Below are 18875 nucleotides of genomic sequence, written 5' to 3'. Positions count from 1 at the left end.
GACAGATTGTAGATGGGTCTCTCATTAGTTTGAGAAGTACTGTTGGTAATTTTGAACTTGTTACTAATATTGGGTGCCTTGCTGAGCGATGGCACTTGCTTCACATCGGGCAATATTTGGATGGTGTCATGAGGAGGAATGTTCCCTAAACCCCTGAAACTTTAAAATTCCCATCAAATCCCTTTCCAGTGTTCATCACTTCCATCAGTTTGACATTTATTTCTGAATAAAAGTAGTAATTTGTCTTTGTGTGGGATGCCTTGAGGGACTAGTTGGTACGCAGGAAGTCTATTGGTTGGTCCCAGAGCTAAAACCAATCACTCACTCTGTGTTCTCAATGTCTCTGTTATGGAATCTCAGAGGTGGGCAATGCATGATGGCCAACAGAAAGAGGATCTGTTTGTCAATTGTGCTAAACTCTGATTTTTGTGCTGTTAATAGCCACAGAGTAACACTTGGGACAAGCAGAGGAATAAATCTTTTTCCAACTCTTCGGGCTAATCAGACAGCTAATTAAAGTTATGTTAAGTAGGTGTTAATTAGTATTCATTCAGTGTAGCCCACAGCCTCCCGCACACATGGACAACAAAGCCCTACTCTAATTACAGTTTTCAATAAGTTAATTACTCTGCACATCACACACATGAACGTAGTTCATGGAATTCTTTGATGTTTGAATTTTCATTTTGATTAGAAAGTCTTGATTTAAAGTTAAGGCCCACACTGCAGAAGCTATTGAGCAGGAGCGAGGGAGGCAATTGTCAATTAGAGGGAGGGAGGGAGGGAGCTCTGCACTTTGGAAGTTGTACAATGGATGGGTTGGAATGGGATTCTGAGCTATCGAGTTGATTGAACGCGTGAGGGAGGAGGGCGAGAAACAAGGATGGGATTTGAGACCACATCAGTTTGGGTTTATACAAAGTGAGCCTTGACTTGGTACAGTTTGTTGCTTTGTGTGTGTAGAACACCACGAAACCGATCTTGGACAGATGAGGAATTTTTGAAGCACTATTAAACCAACAACCTCAACACAGTCTGGGCCTGTTGCACCAGGTCTGTCTGACCCCCTCGGTCAGCACCTTCACTTCCCCCTGTGATAGTCATGGCCACTTGCCCAAACACTTTCCCATTACAGGACACAAATTCCCTGTAGAATTAATTTGTGACAGTTTTGTGTTTATGGCCTGATGTATGATCTCACCCATATGGTGAAAACTTCCTTTCATTGCCTATCCTATTAAAACCTCAAAAAAAAACTGTGGACATCAGAAATCTGAAACTAAAACAGATAGTTGGAGAAACTCAGCGGTTCTGGCAGCATTTGTGGAGAGAGAAACAGAATTCACATTTTGAGTCTGACAATCCTTGGATGCATGTTATGTTATTAAAACCCTCCCTCCTCTTAAAGACCACAATCATTTCATGTCTTCTCTTTTCTGGAGAAAAGAGACCAGCCTGTTCAATTATTCTTAGGTCTGTAGACCTTCACAATTCAAATTTCATTTTAGCACATCTTCTTGTAACTTTATGTTTCTGTAGGGTATGGGGACAAAGGAACAGGGTCCTGTTTTCTCTGTTCCGGTGTAAGGAACGTAGAAACGGATGTAGGCTAGTTAATGAAAGGAATGTACAAACAGCAATTCTGAAGAAGGGTCACTAAACCCAAAACATTGACTCTGCTTTCTCTCCAGAGATGCTGCCAGACATGTGGAGTTTCACCAGCAACTTCTGTTTGTGTAACATCGAAATAAGAGTAAGCCATGTTCCAGTGGCTGCATTTTGCCAATTTTATAACAAGGAAACCCAAACTCATGTCGGTTTCAAAGAGCAACATATTATAGAGCCAACCAGGGAACAGGCTGTGTTACATCTGGTAATGAGCAAGGAGGCAGGATTACTTCATGGCCTCACAGTGAAATCACCCCAAGGTAACAGTGATCATATGATTATCACATTCACTTTGAGGGAGGAAGAGTGGTTTTAAGACTAGTGTTTCAAATATAAATAGGAATCATTGTGAGGCCATGAAGCCAGAACTGGCCAAACTGAGCTGGGCAACTAGGCAGAGGCATAGCTCTGTAAAGGGGCAGAGGGATAGCTCTGTAAAGGGCAGAGGGATAGCTCTGTAAAGGGGCAGAGGGATAGCTCTGTAAATGGGCAGAGGGATAGCTCTGTAAAGGGGCAGAGGGATAGCTCTGTAAAGGGGCAGAGGGATAGCTCTGTAAAGGGGCGGAGGGATAGCTCTGTAAATGGGCAGAGGGCTAGCTCTGTAAAGGGGCAGAGGGATAGCTCTGTAAAGAGGCAGAGGGATAGCTCTGTAAATGGGCAGAGGGATAGCTCTGTAAAGGGGCAGAGGGATAGCTCTGTAAAGGGGCAGAGGGATAGCTCTGTAAAGGTGCAGAGGGATAGCTCTGTAAAGGTGCAGAGGGATAGCTCTGTAAATGGGCAGGGGGATAGCTCTGTAAAGGGGCAGGGGGATAGCTCTGTAAATGGGCAGGGGGATAGCTCTGTAAAGGGGCAGGGGGATAGCTCTGTAAAGGGGCAGAGGGATAGCTCTGTAAAGGGGCAGAGGGATAGCTCTGTAAATGGGCAGAGGGATAGCTCTGTAAATGGGCAGAGGGATAGCTCTGTAAATGGGCAGAGGGATAGCTCTGTAAATGGGCAAAGGGCTAGCTCTGTAAATGTGCAGAGGGATAGCTCTGTAAATGGGCAGAGGGCTAGCTCTGTAAATGGGCAGAGGGAGAGCTCTGTAAATGGGCAGAGGGATAGCTCTGTAAATGGGCAGAGGGCTAGCTCTGTAAATGGGCAGGGGGATAGCTCTGTAAAGGGGCAGGGGGATAGCTCTGTAAAGGGGCAGAGGGATAGCTCTGGAAAGGGGCAGAGGGATAGCTCTGTAAATGGGCAGAGGGATAGCTCTGTAAATGGGCAGAGGGATAGCTCTGTAAAGGGGCAGAGGGATAGCTCTGTAAAGGGGCAGAGGGATAGCTCTGTAAATGGGCAGAGGGATAGCTCTGTAAATGGGCAGAGGGATAGCTCTGTAAAGATGCAGAGGGCTAGCTCTGTCAAGGGGCAGAGGGATAGCTCTGTAAAGGGGCAGAGGGATAGCTCTGTAAAGGGGCAGAGGGATAGCTCTGTAAATGGGCAGAGGGCTAGCTCTGTAAATGTGCAGAGGGATAGCTCTGTAAAGAGGCGGAGGGATAGCTCTGTAAAGGGGCAGAGGGATAGCTCTGTAAAGGGGCAGAGGGCTAGCTCTGTAAATGGGCGGAGGGATAGCTCTGTAAAGGGGCAGAGGGATAGCTCTGTAAAGGGGCAGAGGGATAGCTCTGTAATTGGGCAGAGGGATAGCTCCGTAAAAGGGCAGAGGGATAGCTCTGTAAAGGGGCAGAGGGATAGCTCTGTAAATGGGCAGAGGGATAGCTCCGTAAAGGGGCAGAGGGATAGCTCTGTAAATGTGCAGAGGGATAGCTCTGTAAATGGGCAGAGGGATAGCTCTGTAAAGGGGCAGAGGGATAGCTCTGTAAATGGGCAGAGGGATAGCTCTGTAAATGGGCAGAGGGCTAGCTCTGTAAATGGGCAGAGGGATAGCTCTGTAAAGATGCAGAGGGCTAGCTCTGTAAATGGGCAGAGGGATAGCTCTGTAAAGGGGCAGAGGGATAGCTCTGTAAAGGTGCAGAGGGATAGTTCTGTAAATGGGCAGGGGGATAGCTCTGTAAATGGGCAGGGGGATAGCTCTGTAAATGGGCAGGGGGATAGCTCTGTAAATGGGCAGAGGGATAGCTCTGTAAAGGGGCAGAGGGATAGCTCTGTAAAGGGGCAGAGGGATAGCTTTGTAAAGGGGCAGAGGGATAGCTCTGTAAAGGGGCAGAGGGATAGCTCTGTAAAGGGGCGGAGGGATAGCTCTGTAAAGGTGCAGAGGGATAGTTCTGTAAATGGGCAGGGGGATAGCTCTGTAAATGGGCAGGGGGATAGCTCTGTAAATGGGCAGAGGGATAGCTCTGTAAAGGGGCAGAGGGATAGCTCTGTAAAGGGGCAGAGGGATAGCTCTGTAAAGGGGCAGAGGGATAGCTCTGTAAAGGTGCAGAGGGATAGCTCTGTAAAGGTGCAGAGGGATAGCTCTGTAAAGGGGCAGAGGGATTGCTCCGTAAAGGGGCAGAGGGATAGCACTGTAAATGGGCAGAGGGCTAGCTCTGTAAAGGGGCAGAGGGATAGCTCTGTAAAGGGGCAGAGGGATAGCTCTGTAAAGGGGCAGAGGGATAGCTCTGTAAATGGGCAGAGGGATAGCTCTGTAAAGGGGCAGAGGGATAGCTGTAAAGGGGCAGAGGGATAGCTCTGTAAAGGGGCGGAGGGATAGCTCTGTAAAGGGGCGGAGGGATAGCTCTGTAAAGGGGCAGAGGGATAGCTCTGTAAATGGGCAGAGGGATAGCTCTGTAAAGGCGCAGAGGGATAGCTCTGTAAAGGGGCAGACGGATAGCTCTGTAAAGGGGCGGAGGGATAGCTCTGTAAAGGGGCAGAGGGATAGCTCTGTAAAGGGGCAGAGGGAAAGCTCTGTAAAGGTGCAGAGGGATAGCTCTGTAAAGGTGCAGAGGGATAGCTCTGTAAATGGGCAGGGGGATAGCTCTGTAAAGGGGCAGGGGGATAGCTCTGTAAATGGGCAGGGGGATAGCTCTGTAAAGGGACAGGGGGATAGCTCTGTAAAGGGGCAGAGGGATAGCTCTGTAAAGGGGCAGAGGGATAGCTCTGTAAAGGGGCAGAGGGATAGCTCTGTAAATGGGCAGAGGGCTAGCTCTGTAAATGTGCAGAGGGATAGCTCTGTAAATGGGCAGAGGGATAGCTCTGTAAATGGGCAGAGGGCTAGCTCTGTAAATGGGCAGGGGGATAGCTCTGTAAAGGGGCAGGGGGATAGCTCAGTAAAGGGGCAGAGGGATAGCTCTGTAAAGGGGCAGAGGGATAGCTCTGTAAAGGGGCAGAGGGATAGCTCTGTAAATGGGCAGAGGGATAGCTCTGTAAATGGGCAGAGGGATAGCTCTGTAAAGGGGCAGAGGGATAGCTCTGTAAATGGGCAGAGGGATAGCTCTGTAAAGGGGCAGAGGGATAGCTCTGTAAATGGGCAGAGGGATAGCTCTGTAAATGGGCAGAGGGATAGCTCTGTAAAGATGCAGAGGGCTAGCTCTGTAAAGGGGCAGAGGGATAGCTCTGTAAAGGGGCAGAGGGATAGCTCTGTAAAGGGGCAGAGGGATAGCTCTGTACAGGGGCAGAGGGATAGCTCTGTAAAGGGGCAGAGGGATAGCTCTGTAAAGAGGCGGAGGGATAGCTCTGTAAAGGGGCGGAGGGATAGCTCTGTAAAGGGGCAGAGGGATAGCTTTGTACAGGGGCAGAGGGCTAGCTCTGTAAATGGGCAGAGGGATAGCTCCGTAAAGGGGCAGAGGGATAGCTCTGTAATTGGGCAGAGGGATAGCTCCGTAAAGGGGCAGAGGGATAGCTCTGTAAATGTGCAGAGGGATAGCTCTGTAAAGGTGCAGAGTGATAGCTCTGTAAAGGGGCAGAGGGATAGCTCTGTAAATGAGCAGAGGGATAGCTCTGTAAATGGGCAGAGGGCTAGCTCTGTAAATGGGCAGAGGGCTAGCTCTGTAAATGGGCAGAGGGATAGCTCTGTAAAGATGCAGAGGGCTAGCTCTGTAAAGGGGCAGAGGGATAGCTCTGTAAAGGGGAGAGGGATAGCTCTGTAAAGGGGCAGAGGGATAGCTCTGTAAAGGGGCAGAGGGATAGCTCTGTAAAGGGCCAGAGGGATAGCTCTGTAAATGGGCAGAGGGCTAGCTCTGTAAATGTGCAGAGGGATAGCTCTGTAAAGGGGCAGAGGGAGAGCTCTGTAAATGGGCAGAGGGATAGCTCTGTAAAGGGGCAGAGGGATAGCTCTGTAAAGGTGCAGAGGGATAGTTCTGTAAATGGGCAGGGGGATAGCTCTGTAAATGGGCAGGGGGATAGCTCTGTAAATGGGCAGAGGGATAGCTCTGTAAAGGGGCAGAGGGATAGCTCTGTAAAGGGGCGGAGGGATAGCTCCGTAAAGGGGCAGAGGGATAGCTCTGTAAATGGGCAGAAGGCTAGCTCTGTAAAGGGGCAGAGGGATAGCTCTGTAAAGGGGCAGAGGGATAGCTCTGTAAAGGGGCAGAGGGATAGCTCTGTAAAGGGGCAGAGGGATAGCTCTGTAAATGGGCAGAAGGCTAGCTCTGTAAAGGGGCAGAGGGATAGCTCTGTAAAGGGGCAGAGGGATAGCTCTGTAAAGGGGCAGAGGGATAGCTCTGTACAGGGGCAGAGGGATAGCTCTGTAAAGGGGCAGAGGGATAGCTCTGTAAAGAGGCGGAGGGATAGCTCTGTAAAGGGGCGGAGGGATAGCTCTGTAAAGGGGCAGAGGGATAGCTTTGTACAGGGGCAGAGGGCTAGCTCTGTAAATGGGCAGAGGGATAGCTCCGTAAAGGGGCAGAGGGATAGCTCTGTAATTGGGCAGAGGGATAGCTCCGTAAAGGGGCAGAGGGATAGCTCTGTAAATGTGCAGAGGGATAGCTCTGTAAAGGTGCAGAGTGATAGCTCTGTAAAGGGGCAGAGGGATAGCTCTGTAAATGAGCAGAGGGATAGCTCTGTAAATGGGCAGAGGGCTAGCTCTGTAAATGGGCAGAGGGCTAGCTCTGTAAATGGGCAGAGGGATAGCTCTGTAAAGATGCAGAGGGCTAGCTCTGTAAAGGGGCAGAGGGATAGCTCTGTAAAGGGGAGAGGGATAGCTCTGTAAAGGGGCAGAGGGATAGCTCTGTAAAGGGGCAGAGGGATAGCTCTGTAAAGGGCCAGAGGGATAGCTCTGTAAATGGGCAGAGGGCTAGCTCTGTAAATGTGCAGAGGGATAGCTCTGTAAAGGGGCAGAGGGAGAGCTCTGTAAATGGGCAGAGGGATAGCTCTGTAAAGGGGCAGAGGGATAGCTCTGTAAAGGTGCAGAGGGATAGTTCTGTAAATGGGCAGGGGGATAGCTCTGTAAATGGGCAGAGGGATAGCTCTGTAAATGGGCAGAGGGATAGCTCTGTAAAGGGGCAGAGGGATAGCTCTGTAAAGGGGCGGAGGGATAGCTCCGTAAAGGGGCAGAGGGATAGCTCTGTAAATGGGCAGAAGGCTAGCTCTGTAAAGGGGCAGAGGGATAGCTCTGTAAAGGGGCAGAGGGATAGCTCTGTAAAGGGGCAGAGGGATAGCTCTGTAAAGGGGCAGAGGGATAGCTCTGTAAATGGGCAGAAGGCTAGCTCTGTAAAGGGGCAGAGGGATAGCTCTGTAAAGGGGCAGAGGGATAGCTCTGTAAATGGGCAGAGGGATAGCTCTGTAAAGGGGCAGAGGGATAGCTCTGTAAAGGGGCAGAGGGATAGCTCTGTAAAGGTGCAGAGGGATAGCTCTGTAAAGGTGCAGAGGGATAGCTCTGTAAATGGGCAGGGGGATAGCTCTGTAAAGGGGCAGGGGGATAGCTCTGTAAATGGGCAGGGGGATAGCTCTGTAAAGGGGCAGGGGGATAGCTCTGTAAAAGGGCAGAGGGATAGCTCTGTAAAGGGGCAGAGGGATAGCTCTGTAAAGAGGCAGAGGGATAGCTCTGTAAATGGGCAGAGGGATAGCTCTGTAAATGGGCAGAGGGATAGCTCTGTAAATGGGCAGAGGGCTAGCTCTGTAAATGTGCAGAGGGATAGCTCTGTAAATGGGCAGAGGGATAGCTCTGTAAAGGGGCAGAGGGATAGCTCTGTAAAGGGGCGGAGGGATAGCTCTGTAAAGGGGCAGAGGGATAGCTCTGTAAAGGGGCAGAGGGATAGCTCTGTAAAGGGGCAGAGGGATAGCTCTGTAAAGGGGCGGAGGGATAGCTCCGTAAAGGGGCAGAGGGATAGCTCTGTAAATGGGCAGAGGGCTAGCTCTGTAAAGGGGCAGAGGGATAGCTCTGTAAAGGGGCAGAGGGATAGCTCTGTAAATGGGCAGAGGGCTAGCTCTGTAAATGGGCAGAGGGATAGCTCTGTAAAGGGGCAGAGGGATAGCTCTGTAAAGGGGCAGAGGGATAGCTCTGTAAATGGGCAGAGGGATAGCTCTATAAAGGGGCAGAAGGATACCTCTGTAAATGTGCAGAGGGAAAGCTCTGTAAAGGGGCAGAGGGATAGCTCTGTAAAGGGGCAGAGGGATAGCTCTGTAAATGGGCAGAGGGATAGCTCTGTAAAGGGGCAGAGGGATAGCTCTGTAAAGGGGCGGAGGGATAGCTCTGTAAAGGGGCAGAGGGATAGCTCTGTAAATGGGCAGAGGGATAGCTCTATAAAGGGGCAGAAGGATACCTCTGTAAATGGGCAGAGGGATAGCTCTGTAAAGGGGCAGAGGGATAGCTCTGTAAATGGGCAGAGGGATAGCTCTGTAAATGGGCAGAGGGATAGCTCTGTAAAGATGCAGAGGGCTAGCTCTGTAAAGGGGCAGAGGGATAGCTCTGTAAAGGGGCAGAGGGATAGCTCTGTAAAGGGGCAGAGGGATAGCTCTGTACAGGGGCAGAGGGATAGCTCTGTAAAGGGGCAGAGGGATAGCTCTGTAAAGAGGCGGAGGGATAGCTCTGTAAAGGGGCAGAGGGATAGCTCTGTAAAGGGGCAGAGGGATAGCTCTGTAAATGGGCAGAGGGCTAGCTCTGTAAATGTGCAGAGGGATAGCTCTGTAAATGGGCAGAGGGATAGCTCTGTAAATGGGCAGAGGGCTAGCTCTGTAAATGGGCAGGGGGATAGCTCTGTAAAGGGGCAGGGGGATAGCTCAGTAAAGGGGCAGAGGGATAGCTCTGTAAAGGGGCAGAGGGATAGCTCTGTAAAGGGGCAGAGGGATAGCTCTGTAAATGGGCAGAGGGATAGCTCTGTAAATGGGCAGAGGGATAGCTCTGTAAAGGGGCAGGGGGATAGCTCTGTAAATGGGCAGAGGGATAGCTCTGTAAAGGGGCAGAGGGATAGCTCTGTAAATGGGCAGAGGGATAGCTCTGTAAAAGGGCCGAGGGATAGCTCTGTAAAGATGCAGAGGGCTAGCTCTGTAAAGGGGCAGAGGGATAGCTCTGTAAAGGGGCAGAGGGATAGCTCTGTAAAGGGGCAGAGGGATAGCTCTGTACAGGGGCAGAGGGATAGCTCTGTAAAGGGGCAGAGGGATAGCTCTGTAAAGAGGCGGAGGGATAGCTCTGTAAAGGGGCGGAGGGATAGCTCTGTAAAGGGGCAGAGGGATAGCTTTGTACAGGGGCAGAGGGCTAGCTCTGTAAATGGGCAGAGGGATAGCTCCGTAAAGGGGCAGAGGGATAGCTCTGTAATTGGGCAGAGGGATAGCTCCGTAAAGGGGCAGAGGGATAGCTCTGTAAATGTGCAGAGGGATAGCTCTGTAAAGGTGCAGAGTGATAGCTCTGTAAAGGGGCAGAGGGATAGCTCTGTAAATGAGCAGAGGGATAGCTCTGTAAATGGGCAGAGGGCTAGCTCTGTAAATGGGCAGAGGGCTAGCTCTGTAAATGGGCAGAGGGATAGCTCTGTAAAGATGCAGAGGGCTAGCTCTGTAAAGGGGCAGAGGGATAGCTCTGTAAAGGGGAGAGGGATAGCTCTGTAAAGGGGCAGAGGGATAGCTCTGTAAAGGTGCAGAGGGATAGCTCTGTAAATGGGCAGGGGGATAGCTCTGTAAAGGGGCAGGGGGATAGCTCTGTAAATGGGCAGGGGGATAGCTCTGTAAAGGGGCAGGGGGATAGCTCTGTAAAGGGGCAGAGGGATAGCTCTGTAAAGGGGCAGAGGGATAGCTCTGTAAAGAGGCAGAGGGATAGCTCTGTAAATGGGCAGAGGGATAGCTCTGTAAATGGGCAGAGGGATAGCTCTGTAAATGGGCAGAGGGCTAGCTCTGTAAATGTGCAGAGGGATAGCTCTGTAAATGGGCAGAGGGATAGCTCTGTAAAGGGGCAGAGGGATAGCTCTGTAAAGGGGCGGAGGGATAGCTCTGTAAAGGGGCAGAGGGATAGCTCTGTAAAGGGGCAGAGGGATAGCTCTGTAAAGGGGCAGAGGGATAGCTCTGTAAAGGAGCGGAGGGATAGCTCCGTAAAGGGGCAGAGGGATAGCTCTGTAAATGGGCAGAGGGCTAGCTCTGTAAAGGGGCAGAGGGATAGCTCTGTAAAGGGGCAGAGGGATAGCTCTGTAAATGGGCAGAGGGCTAGCTCTGTAAATGGGCAGAGGGATAGCTCTGTAAAGGGGCAGAGGGATAGCTCTGTAAAGGGGCAGAGGGATAGCTCTGTAAAGGGGCAGAGGGATAGCTCTGTAAATGGGCAGAGGGATAGCTCTATAAAGGGGCAGAAGGATACCTCTGTAAATGTGCAGAGGGAAAGCTCTGTAAAGGGGCAGAGGGATAGCTCTGTAAAGGGGCAGAGGGATAGCTCTGTAAATGGGCAGAGGGATAGCTCTGTAAAGGGGCAGAGGGATAGCTCTGTAAAGGGGCGGAGGGATAGCTCTGTAAAGGGGCAGAGGGATAGCTCTGTAAATGGGCAGAGGGATAGCTCTATAAAGGGGCAGAAGGATACCTCTGTAAATGGGCAGAGGGATAGCTCTGTAAAGGGGCAGAGGGATAGCTCTGTAAATGGGCAGAGGGATAGCTCTGTAAATGGGCAGAGGGATAGCTCTGTAAAGATGCAGAGGGCTAGCTCTGTAAAGGGGCAGAGGGATAGCTCTGTAAAGGGGCAGAGGGATAGCTCTGTAAAGGGGCAGAGGGATAGCTCTGTACAGGGGCAGAGGGATAGCTCTGTAAAGGGGCAGAGGGATAGCTCTGTAAAGAGGCGGAGGGATAGCTCTGTAAAGGGGCGGAGGGATAGCTCTGTAAAGGGGCAGAGGGATAGCTTTGTACAGGGGCAGAGGGCTAGCTCTGTAAATGGGCAGAGGGATAGCTCCGTAAAGGGGCAGAGGGATAGCTCTGTAATTGGGCAGAGGGATAGCTCCGTAAAGGGGCAGAGGGATAGCTCTGTAAATGTGCAGAGGGATAGCTCTGTAAAGGTGCAGAGTGATAGCTCTGTAAAGGGGCAGAGGGATAGCTCTGTAAATGAGCAGAGGGATAGTTCTGTAAATGAGCAGAGGGCTAGCTCTGTAAATGGGCAGAGGGCTAGCTCTGTAAATGGGCAGAGGGATAGCTCTGTAAAGATGCAGAGGGCTAGCTCTGTAAAGGGGCAGAGGGATAGCTCTGTAAAGGGGAGAGGGATAGCTCTGTAAAGGGGCAGAGGGATAGCTCTGTAAAGGGGCAGAGGGATAGCTCTGTAAAGGGGCAGAGGGATAGCTCTGTAAATGGGCAGAGGGCTAGCTCGGTAAAGGGGCAGAGGGAGAGCTCTGTAAATGGGCAGAGGGATAGCTCTGTAAAGGGGCAGAGGGATAGCTCTGTAAAGGTGCAGAGGGATAGTTCTGTAAATGGGCAGGGGGATAGCTCTGTAAATGGGCAGGGGGATAGCTCTGTAAATGGGCAGAGGGATAGCTCTGTAAAGGGGCAGAGGGATAGCTCTGTAAAGGGGCGGAGGGATAGCTCCGTAAAGGGGCAGAGGGATAGCTCTGTAAATGGGCAGAAGGCTAGCTCTGTAAAGGGGCAGAGCGATAGCTCTGTAAAGGGGCAGAGGGATAGCTCTGTAAAGGGGCAGAGGGATAGCTCTGTAAATGGGCAGAAGGCTAGCTCTGTAAAGGGGCAGAGGGATAGCTCTGTAAAGGGGCAGAGGGATAGCTCTGTAAATGGGCAGAGGGATAGCTCTGTAAAGGGGCAGAGGGATAGCTCTGTAAAGGGGCAGAGGGATAGCTCTGTAAAGGTGCAGAGGGATAGCTCTGTAAAGGTGCAGAGGGATAGCTCTGTAAATGGGCAGGGGGATAGCTCTGTAAAGGGGCAGGGGGATAGCTCTGTAAATGGGCAGGGGGATAGCTCTGTAAAGGGGCAGGGGGATAGCTCTGTAAAGGGGCAGAGGGATAGCTCTGTAAAGGGGCAGAGGGATAGCTCTGTAAAGAGGCAGAGGGATAGCTCTGTAAATGGGCAGAGGGATAGCTCTGTAAATGGGCAGAGGGATAGCTCTGTAAATGGGCAGAGGGCTAGCTCTGTAAATGTGCAGAGGGATAGCTCTGTAAATGGGCAGAGGGATAGCTCTGTAAAGGGGCAGAGGGATAGCTCTGTAAAGGGGCGGAGGGATAGCTCTGTAAAGGGGCAGAGGGATAGCTCTGTAAAGGGGCAGAGGGATAGCTCTGTAAAGGGGCAGAGGGATAGCTCTGTAAAGGGGCGGAGGGATAGCTCCGTAAAGGGGCAGAGGGATAGCTCTGTAAATGGGCAGAGGGCTAGCTCTGTAAAGGGGCAGAGGGATAGCTCTGTAAAGGGGCAGAGGGATAGCTCTGTAAATGGGCAGAGGGCTAGCTCTGTAAATGGGCAGAGGGATAGCTCTGTAAAGGGGCAGAGGGATAGCTCTGTAAAGGGGCAGAGGGATAGCTCTGTAAAGGGGCAGAGGGATAGCTCTGTAAATGGGCAGAGGGATAGCTCTATAAAGGGGCAGAAGGATACCTCTGTAAATGTGCAGAGGGAAAGCTCTGTAAAGGGGCAGAGGGATAGCTCTGTAAATGGGCAGAGGGATAGCTCTGTAAAGGGGCAGAGGGATAGCTCTGTAAAGGGGCGGAGGGATAGCTCTGTAAAGGGGCAGAGGGATAGCTCTGTAAATGGGCAGAGGGATAGCTCTATAAAGGGGCAGAAGGATACCTCTGTAAATGTGCAGAGGGAAAGCTCTGTAAAGGTGCAGAGGGATAGCTCTGTAAAGGGGCAGAGGGATAGCTCTGTAAATGGGCAGAGGGATAGCTCTGTAAAGGGGCAGAGGGATAGCTCTGTAAAGGGGCGGAGGGATAGCTCTGTAAAGGTGCAGAGGGATAGCTCTGTAATGGGGCAGAGGGATAGCTCTGTAAAGGGGCAGAGGGATAGCTCTGTAAAGGGGCAGAGGGATAGTTCTGTAAATGGGCAGGGGGATAGCTCTGTAAAGGGGCAGAGGGATAGCTCTGTAAATGTGCAGAGGGATAGCTCTGTAAAGGGGCAGAGGGATAGCTCTATAAAGGGGCAGAGGGATAGCTCTGTAAATGGGCAGAGGGATAGCTCTGTAAAGATGCAGAAGGATAGCTCTGTAAAGGGGCAGAGGGATAGCTCTGTAATAGGGCAGAGGGATAGCTCTGTAAAGGGGCAGAGGGATAGCTCTGTAAAGGGGCAGAGGGATAGCTCTGTAAAGGGGCAGAGGGATAGCTCTGTAAAGGGGCAGAGGGATAGCTCTGTAATTGTGCAGAGGGATAGCTCTTTCAAGGGGCAGAGGGATAGCTCTGTAAAGGGGCAGAGGGATAGCTCTCTAAAGGGGCAGAGGGATAGCTCTGTAAATGTGCAGAGGGATAGCTCTGTCATGGGGCAGAGGGATAGCTCTGTAAAGGGGCAGAGGGATAGATCTGTAAAGGGGCAGAGGGATAGCTCTGTAAATGTGCAGAGGGATAGCTCTGTAAATGTGCAGAGGGATAGCTCTGTAAAGGGGCAGAGGGATAGCTCTGTAAAGGGGCAGAGGGATAGCTCTGTAAAGGGGCAGAGGGATAGCTCTGTAAAGATGCAGAGGGATAGCTCTGTAAAGGGGCAGAGGGATAGCTCTGTAATAGGGCAGAGGGATAGCTCTGTAAAGTGCAGATCCTTCGTGGATACCCAGGAAAGATACATTCCAGTGAGAAAGGAAGACATAAGGGAGGGATGGTCATCTCTGTGATTAGGGAAGTTAAAGATAATGATGTAAAAACAGCACCACTGATCCAGAAGTTAAAGATAATGTCAATTTGAAAGAAAAACTGTATAATTCTGCAGAGTGAGTGTCAAGCCAGAAGATTTTATAGAATATTAAGTATGATAAAGAGTAACTAAAAGATGAATAAGGATGGAGAAATTGAACTGATATTCTGTGTCTGACTTCATTGCAGAGCATACAAATAACATTCCAGAGTTAAATCTGAACTAGGAAGGGAGAGAAGAACATAAACAAATATGTTCAGCGATGAAGAGGTCTAAAAACATTATTAAAATTAAAAGCTGACAAGTTCCCAGGTCCTAATAAACTCCATCCAAGGGTGTTAAAAATTAACAGCTGAGATAATAAACTCACTGGCCCAAATTGTGCAATATTCCCTGGATTTTTGAAAGGCTCCATCAGATTGGAAAACAGCAAATCTAACTCCTGCATTCAAAACAGGAAGGAGACAGAAAGGTTGAGGGTCAGTCAGGCTGCTGTCTACCCCGGGGGGAATGCTACACCCTGTTAACTATGGGGGATTGGCATTTAGAAACTTTCCAGATTTTTAATACTGAAGTCGATGGAATCTTGGCCAATGAGGGAGTCAACGGTCATCGGGATGAGGCAGGAAAGTGTGGTTAAGGCCACGATCAGATCAGACATGATCTTATTAAATGGAGGGACAGGCTTGATGGACCGAATGGCCTACTGCTGTTCCTAATTTGTATGTTGTATTCATTCACCAGATTTGTACGTCCAGCATTTATTGCCCAGAGGATAGTTAGGAGTTGGTCACATTATTGTGGGTCTGGAGTCATATATAGATCAGAGCAGGTAAGGACAGCATTAGTGACCTGAAGACGATAGGAGCATGAAGAGGCCATTCGGCCCCTCGAGCCTGTTCCACCATCCATTATGATCATCGAGCTTAATTCCCAATCCCACTCTTCCCCCATATCCCTTGAATCCTTTGGCCAGAAGAGTTATATCCACCTCCTTCTCATAAACACACAATGGTTGGCCTCATCCACTTTCTGTGGGAGTGAATTCCTCAGGGTCACCACTCTCTCAGTGAAGAGATTTCTCTACATCTCATTCAATAAAGGTTTATCCCTTATCCTGAAACAATGACCCCTTGTTCTGGCCTCCCTCACTGTCGAAAACATCCATCCTGTGTCTAACCTGTCTAGTCCTGTTGGAATTTTATAGAGTTCTCTGCAATCCACCAACTTGGCCTTCATCATGACAATCATTAGATCTTTAATTCATTAAATTTAAATTCCTCCATGTGCTATGGTAGGATTTGAACTTTGGCCAGTACCTGGATTTCTGGATTAATCGTCTCACAATAATGTCACCAGTCCATTGGTGTCTCCATATACACCAAGTGCGCTCTGTCTGAAAATTCAAAACAATGTCAGTGTTCTGCTGTTCAATGCTATTCCACTAGGAATGAACCCAGAGCTGTGCTTGCTTTGTTTAATGGCCTTGTTGACAATCTGAGTTAGTGATTTGTCCAGTTGGTCCCTAGTGTCTTCGTCAATGTCCACGTAGCCCCGTATTTTCCTGACTCTGATCTGTGTTAAATTTTTCATCAGCATTCCCATTCTGGAATTTTATTCATGTTTTCCTGTATTTTGTCGTAGTCCTCCTCTGTCTTACTCACACTGACCGACTTGGTGGCTGCTGGAAATCTTGAAGTTGTTCTCCCGATTCCAAGTCTGAGTGGCTGATGTAAATGATGTGCAGCAGGGATCCCTGTGGAGAACCACGACGGCAGTGTTTCCCCGTCAGAAAGTACCTGTAGCCCCAAGATGTGGCTGGTCCTGGTAAGACAACCTTTCTTACTGATCGCGAGCTACCCTTTACAAAGCTGTTGCTGAGTCTGTGCCTTGTCGCTGGCTGTGGAGGCTGGAGCTGTCTCCTCAGTGCTCTGTGACAGGGTATTGACCAACATTGACCTGTCAGCTGGAGATGGGAATCTCCCTGACATTGTCTCTCCCTGTTTGGTCTGATGCTGATGCTGGTGAAGCAGACTGAATGAGTGACGTTGTTAAAAGGGAAATAGTACAAAGTAAGTTCTCATTTCAACGGCCCAGTTCCTCCTGTGTGTTGTACAACCCCAGCACAGAGGGACTGTCTGATGAGTAAAGGTTAACCAGTTTGGGACTATACTCCCCTGGAGTTTATAGGCAAGAGGTGACCCCATTGAGACATATCAGATTCTTAAAGGGCTTGACAGGGTCAATGCTGAGAGGACGTTTCCCCCTCATGGGAGGGTCTAGGGCCAGAGGGCACAGGGATAAAGGGATCCAATTTCAGATGGAGAGGAGGAGGAATCTCCTCTCAGACGGTTGAGAATTTTTGGAACTCCTTACCACTGAGAGAGCTGTGGGGGCAGGGTCCTTGTGAGTATTTAAGGCTGAGACAGATTCTTGATCATTCAGGGAATCAAGGGTTACAGGGAAAGGTCAGGAAACTAAGCTGTTGGAACAGCCAGGATCCTATTGAATTGTGGAGCAGGCTTGAGGGGCCGAATGGCCTACTCTTGTTGCTAGCTCGGATGGTCGGTTGGTCATATCCCAATTATACACCTATTGTCTCTCATTATGACTGTAACTCACTCTCTCTTCAAATAGTCAACATTCCTACATTCTCTCAGTGACCTATTGTATGAAGCAGTTAGCATCTGAAAGGGTTAACTGACACCATGTGATAGGCCACACCTATCAGGATATGAGGTAATCCTGTGGGAGGAGCCTGGGTTGTGTTTTGAATTGTTCTCCTGTAAACCTCTATCTGGAGTTACCTGTTCCTATTCCAAACTCTAATCTGGGGTTTCCCAAAAGATTATCAGTAACTCTGATTGAATGTAACTCCTTATTAAATACTACAAAACAAACCTGACCAGTTCAACAAGAGCAAGCTTATCTTTCAATTAATTAATTAATTAATTAAACCTACCTCTTGGAGTATGTTTCCAAATATCTCCCCACATCCCTCAATGCCACGTGTTGTTTGGGTGTGCTCCACTGCATCTTTTTGGGGGAGAGGCTGTCTCTCTTGAGAGGGGAGGTAACTGTGGACCCACAGTCAGAACGCTGAGCTGGGGGATGGGGTAGAGCGCTTGAAGGAACCTGCTTGCTTTAGTGACATTTGCCTGTTCTGTTCTTCAGCGTGAACGCTAGTGATATACTTGATCAAGAAATCTCTTACAAACCTGAGTGGTTTGGTGAAAGATGTTTTGTTGGTGAGAGTGATTTCAGTTATTCAACAGTAGAATATATTGCTGAATGAAGACACACATTGAAATGACGACTTATAAAGCATTTCCATTTATCTTGAGTTGACAGAGGAACTTGCTGAACAATCTCCTGATGAATGAGTGAAAAGTCTGGATCTGTCCAGTTGGTTACTTGTTTGGGGGGGGAGAAGGTTGCACAAAGTCAAAGAATTGCAGAGAGAAAATGATTTTAGAACTATTAGTAATGAGAAGGACTGATTTATTCTGAAATTCTGAACGGATTGTGAAAATGACTAAAGTCATCAAAGTCTTGAAAGGGAATTCTGTGTGCAAGAGTTCTTGTTAAAATGATAATGGGTCAAAAGTTATGTTCCAAACAAAAGAATTGCATTTTTGTAATGTCTTTCATGAATTTAGAATGTTCAAAAGTGCTTCATGGGCAACAAAGCAATCTTTCGAGAATAGGCTCTGTTATAATGTAGGAAATGTAGCAATATGAGGCAAATCTACTGACCAGGACAGTGAGGGGTAAGGCACAGGATTATTCCAACCCTGATCCCTCTCCAGTACCAACCGCACAGCCAATGGCAACACACTCTCCAGTCTGAGCCACTCCCTCTCTATCCCAGTCTTCCCACCCCAAATCCTCTTCTGCCTCCATCCTGTCCCACTCTACATCCCCTCCCACAGCTTTAAGCATATCAACCAGACTGACTCAGTCCTGAGAGAGTGCTGCACTGTCTTTCGGGTAGGGTCTAAGGTCCCATCCACCATGTAAGACACGTGGGAATGATCCCCTGGCCCAGTTCTAGGGAGTTATCCCCGATGTCCTGAACAATATTTACCTCTCAGCTCCCACCATTGAAGAAAACTGGTTATCCATGCCATTAGCATGTCTCATGAATGTGAGCTTCTTTTCATTTTGTTTCATGTCAAGAGGAATATCTTGAAAAGCTGGATGTGGTTTTAACAGGAGAGGGTTACGTACAAGGAGTGGAGAATGATGAGTTAGAGAAAAGGAATAAGGAAAATACAGCCTGATTAGGGAGGTTCTTAACACTGAGGGGGAGGTGGCAGGAAGGGGTAAAATCATAATCTCTGATGTCTATACTTCCCACTGCCTCGGGAAAGCATCTGACATAATCAAAGGCCCCCCTCCCACCCTGGTTATACTCTCCTCCACTGTCTTCCGTTGGGCAGAAGGATACACCTACAAACAGGTTCAAGAACAGCTTCTCTCCCGTTGTTATTAGACTGCTGAATGGACTTCTCAAATTTTAAACTTCATGTTGATCTCGCTCTTTGTGCATCTTCTCTGCAGCCGTAACATTATATTCCTAGCTCTGTCCTATTACCCTATAGCACTTTGCATGGTATGATCTGTCTGTAATGCATGTAAAACAAAACTTTTCACTGTATCCAAGTCCGTACGATAACAATAAGTCAAATCAAATCAAACCCTTTATTAAAGCTGTTTCTTTATCTTAAGAATGGCCAGTTAGAATACTAACCCTCTCACAGACCCAGTGAGATGTCGGCCTCACTCTGTGTCGTTTGGTTGCTGTAAACATATACAATTTAATTAAGATAAAAGTTTGAGTGTTTCACCAGGGATCTGAGGTAAACCAGTGATCACCTCTTTATTCACTTGAGGATTATTCTAATTCGCTTGTATTTGCTTTGTGAAGTGGAGTTGGTGTTCCTAATGTAAGTCACTGGGACAATGGCAGAAAAATATTAATTACCTTGCATTCACAATCCAGAAAAAAAGCTTCATAAACCCACAAACCCATTAAACTAAAATATTTAATACCGAGACAATTAGAGCCAATGACACCA

The 18875-nt window shown here is 48.9% G+C and overlaps 1 protein-coding gene across 7 annotated transcripts in view; it reads left to right on the top strand.

The window, feature by feature from the left end:
• The window catches only part of LOC122542659 (leucine-rich repeat and immunoglobulin-like domain-containing nogo receptor-interacting protein 1), a 645371-nt gene that overhangs the window by 185090 nt on the left and 441406 nt on the right, over positions 1–18875 (top strand). For 5 of the 7 annotated variants that reach the window (XR_015754064.1, XM_087981933.1, XM_087981929.1 and 2 more), the window contains exon 2: positions 15439–15621. The exons of 1 other annotated variant lie outside the window; for it this stretch is intronic. The gene's annotated coding sequence lies outside the window, so the exon portion shown is untranslated. Of the gene's footprint in view, positions 1–1910; positions 1929–15438; positions 15622–18875 lie in introns of those variants that run through there. One more of the 7 variants, XM_087981932.1, reaches the window with a different exon arrangement.

This window comes from Chiloscyllium plagiosum, unplaced genomic scaffold, assembly GCF_037043375.1.
Source record: "Chiloscyllium plagiosum isolate Xiang-an unplaced genomic scaffold, Cpla_swu_hap1 HiC_scaffold_42, whole genome shotgun sequence".
Lineage (NCBI taxonomy): Eukaryota > Metazoa > Chordata > Chondrichthyes > Orectolobiformes > Hemiscylliidae > Chiloscyllium > Chiloscyllium plagiosum.
This window is presented reverse-complemented; position numbering and strand designations above follow the sequence as displayed.